This window comes from Papilio polytes, unplaced genomic scaffold (genome assembly GCF_000836215.1).
Source record: "Papilio polytes unplaced genomic scaffold, Ppol_1.0 DF821067.1, whole genome shotgun sequence".
NCBI classification, from domain to species: Eukaryota; Metazoa; Arthropoda; class Insecta; order Lepidoptera; family Papilionidae; genus Papilio; species Papilio polytes.
Genome location: NW_013528137.1, coordinates 1092544 through 1097204, shown reverse-complemented (window position 1 = coordinate 1097204; position 4661 = coordinate 1092544).

The window sequence follows — 4661 nt, the reverse complement described above, 5'->3', positions numbered from 1 at the left end:
AACGTGTGGTAACTCGCTGTAGTTCCTGGATGTCTAGTACGAAAATTTGCAAGAATGTATTCGTAACATTATCGATATTTGCATGAGATTTGTCAGTCTATTTTAAACCCTGCATAAATAAAAAAATTGTTTCCCTTATGTTTTCTTACAAATTTAGGTCAGCATTGTCAACGAGCAAGTCAAGTGAATATCTTTTTAGAATGAAACCCTTATAAAATTCATAGTTTTGAAAAAAAGGTTATTGTGCAGGTGACTACACAATTTAAAACTGATGGATTTTACAAGTTGCAAAAATATGCCAAGGAAATTTTTCTAAAATGTTTCCGAAAGACTTGGCGAACCCTTTCCGTATTGTTATTTTAATGTGAAAAGGTTGCTGCCGCCCACTAATACTGTCTGCATAAAATAATTCAACAACTCATATTTTACAGAACATAAATAACATTTCCTCGCTGTGGCAAACTCCAACCTTTCATTACATAAAAAGTACTGCATCAGCTTGTTTTTTTAACAATTTGAAGCTGTAAAGAACGAAATCATTCTTGAATAGGATGCGAAACAATCGACAATCGCACAACAGTTGGGCGATAGTTTAATCAAAGGTGTGCGCCCGCAATACAAATGCGAATGTTTGGATATATAATTGTTATCTTATTCCTTTTGAACGGCTTAGCTTAACGTTCCTTGATAAAATATGGCACAGATGTACAATATAATCTGGAATAGTTTTTAATTACGCGCAGACCACGTTATGGACAAAAGATACCTATAATCTATACTATTATAATAAAGCGTAAACACACACTTCTTTGTTGCCTACGATGTGAGCAATTACAGAATATTTTTGTGTTATTATTTTTTGATGATAAGCCCTACACTTACGTCACGCTTTAGGCTATATATTTTCACGCTATTAAACTCAGGATTTAAATATTTTGGATAAAATACCCTAATGTGGGAAAGAGACCATAAGTTGCTACCAACATCAAGGAAGCAAGATTGCCAAGGTTTATCATGTCATGTCATTTTGACAGTAATATAAAATTTTCATAATTTCATGCGAATGAAGCCGCACGGGAACAGCTAGTGTAATAATAACAATTAAGTTATTCTATTTTCATTTATTATTTTTGCGATAATTAAACCATAATATTACTTAACACTATTTTGCTTAGTCATAACAATCAAGGGTAAGTTTTTATCTTTATTCATGTTAATTTAGTTGAAATTGCTTCTGCAATTCAGTAACAACGCCGTGATATAATTAAGCCGTGTTACTTTCTCAGTTTACTTTGCGCGGCGTCCGCCCCCGCTGAAGGTACATTGTCATTGTTATTTTAATCTCTTGTCTTTGTTAAAATAACTTTCCATTCATTATAGCGGGTGTTTCGTTATGCCCTTTGAGACTATTGTTTTAAAACGCACTTTACGCGCTCAAAATTTAAATTTCGAACACAATAACTTTTGAAAACACCTTGGGAAAATGTTTTAAAGAACCTGAGGTGTCAAGTAACTAAAACATTCTTTTTTCTTCTTGTCTTTTCAATTATAGATCATTAAAGGCCATAGTATAAAGTCTATCTAACATAACATGTTAACCATGTTCATTTTTAAAACATTTTTTATTCTTATTTCATTCAATAACATTTATTGCATTTCCCTCAAAATTGTTTCACGTAGGACGTTTTTATTTGTAATACTTGTACATACGTGGGCTTATCACTGCTCTATTTAATGAACATAAAATAACATATAGAATTACCACAGTAATCCATCAAAGAGAAAATAGACCAAAACGTTTTAATTAATACCGTAATGTTCCAAATGCCTTTATGGTACAAACAATGTAAATTTTAAATTGATATTTCTAGGAGCTTAATGAAAATGTTACTAGTACTATATTTTACGTGCAAACTAAATATAATAGATTTTGATATTAACTATAGATATCTTGAATAAACTTTTTATTACAATACTAGCTGTCGCCCGCGACTCCGTCCGCGTGTAATTGAAAAAACAAAAGTGAATAGCCTATGTGTTCTTCTAGACTACCTTCTATATCTATGCCAAATTTCATCGAAATCTGTTCAGCCGTTTAGGCTACAAACTCTAACAAACATCCATCCATCTAAACTTTAGTATTTTTAATATTAGTAAGATAAAATTATATAAGTAATATTATAATTCTAGTTAATATCAAAATCTATTTTGATAGATATCTTGACTAAACTATTTACTAAAACATTGTGTATTGAGATGAATAACGTTATGAAAAATAAACTTATAATAAAACAGTTTGTGGAATCGCCCTCGAGGATGTTTCCTTCAAAGGCCTTTCCGGTAATTGAATATTATGTTTGTTCTTTTCAAAATTAAATTGTAAATATGTAAAGGCAATAAGTTTGTACAGCAATTTAATATTTTATAGATAATTAGCTTTCGCCCGCGACTCCGTCCGCGTGGTATTAATAAAAACAAAAGAAGTAGCCTATGTGTTCTTCCAGACTATACTACGTCTATGCCAAATTTCATCGAGATCCGTTCAGCCGTTTAGGCTACAAACTCTGCTGCGTCGAGTCATGCTTACTTTCGTTGCCATGTTCATTTTATGTGTTTTTATAACAATAAAATAAATAATTGTATTTGTATTTATTTGACATTTCCTGTTTCCTAAAAATACTTTTGTTTTTTTTTTTGTCATCATTCGATGCGACCCTTTCACACGACCACGTCCGGTTTTCCGGAAAACTTTTGTAATGTATAGAAAAATGTTAGGCGGTACACGGAAGGGTTTGCTTTATTTAAATCTCAAGAAGAGTAATAATTTACTACATTAGTAGCCCGCGACTCCGTTCACGTTGAATTAAGAAAATAAAAGAAATTAGCATATGTGATCTTCCCGATTATGCCAAATTTCATCGAGATCCGTTCAGCAGTTTAGGCTACAATCTCCAACAAATATCTCCAGACTTTCGCATTCATTTATATTAGTAAGATTTTATTTTTTTGAGGTTACTTAAAAAGTGGAAGGCAAGAATAACTTTTCCTCAAAAGTATATTTAAGTGAAATCAAATAAAACGACAAGAATCCCCGAGTAACAAACGTCGGGAAATTAGATTATGTAAATGTTCATGCGTCCCGACATCCGTCATTTTAAATGTAAATCATATAAGAATACATTCCCTCTAAAATATTTCAATATACTTCGACATGTGGTCCTAATTAATGGAAATATGAAAAACAGTCAAGCAAGACGTATTCATATGGCGTTTTTTTTATCTTAAAGCGAGATTCTAATCTCTTCTAAGAACTACATTCGACTCTCTTATATAACTACTAGCTGTTACTCGCGACTTCGTCCGCGTGAAACTATAAATATAACTTATGTTACTCATAGATAAATTATTGGTGAAAGAATTTTTGAAATCGGCTCCATAGTTTTTACATTCGAATACACACAAGAATCCAAAAATAAAAATCTTTCCTCTTTATAATATTAGTATAAATCACTGCTGTACTTTGTCCTAAAAGTACGTATACTTAAACACATATTAAATATCCAAGTTAATTTGCGACGTACAGAGCAAATTAGGGAAAGAATTTCATATACAGTTTAGGGTTGAAAGATGAAAAAGAAAATGTACCAAAATTATGAGGTAAAGAATATGAAAACTGTATTATTACGTAATTGTAACCATAAGACTTGAGTTTTCTCTACTTTTTATTCAAATAGTTACTGATACTGGAAATCTTGTTATATACGTTTCTGAAAATGTACTATGCTAACCTTTTACTTTATCTGCAACTGGAGCTACGTTCAGATATCTTCAGCTGACACAATTACATGCAACCTACAGGTATGTATAAACATGCAAGTAGTTAGCATATTTGATTTTGTGATAGCTACGAACATGAACCGATACCATGTTGAAGCGGCTAGCAGCCTCACGTTATTTAAAAATAAACTCAAGTCCTGGCTTATCCATACAACCCTCTACAGTGTCAAAAAAAGATTCTTTGCTTTGTGTATACATTGTTTTCCTTCGGAATATCTGTATCATTTTTAACATTATGAGCTGTAATTCCTGATTACCAACAAAATATTTGTATTTGAAGTTGACGTCTCGTTTCGTACTGTTCCATTTTATGTCTCAACTAGCTGTTCCCGTGCGATTTCATCAGCATAAAATTATTTTATTGTTTACATGTGTCAAAATGTCAATTGCAAATGTCAAACTGACATGACATGACAAAACTTGGCAATCTTGCTTCCTTGATGTTGGCAGCAACTTATGGTCTCTTTCCCACATTAGAGTTTGTATCCAAAATATTTACCCCAAAGTTCAATAGCTTGAAAATATATAGCCTAAAGCGTGACGTAAGTGTCGGGGGCTTTTTATTAAAAGTAGAATTATTCAAAAACATGCTGTAATTGCTGACATCTTAGGCAACAAAGAAGTGTATGTTTACGCTTTATTATAATAATATAGAATATAGATATAGATAGATAGATACATAGTTAAGTAAGTATAGATAGTATAGAAGTATAGATTGCTAATTTCCCACTTGACGTTATAAATAAAAGACATTTAAAATTTAGCAATTTATTACATCATTATTATACAAAATAAATCTCAAATACAATAATTATAAGTAACAC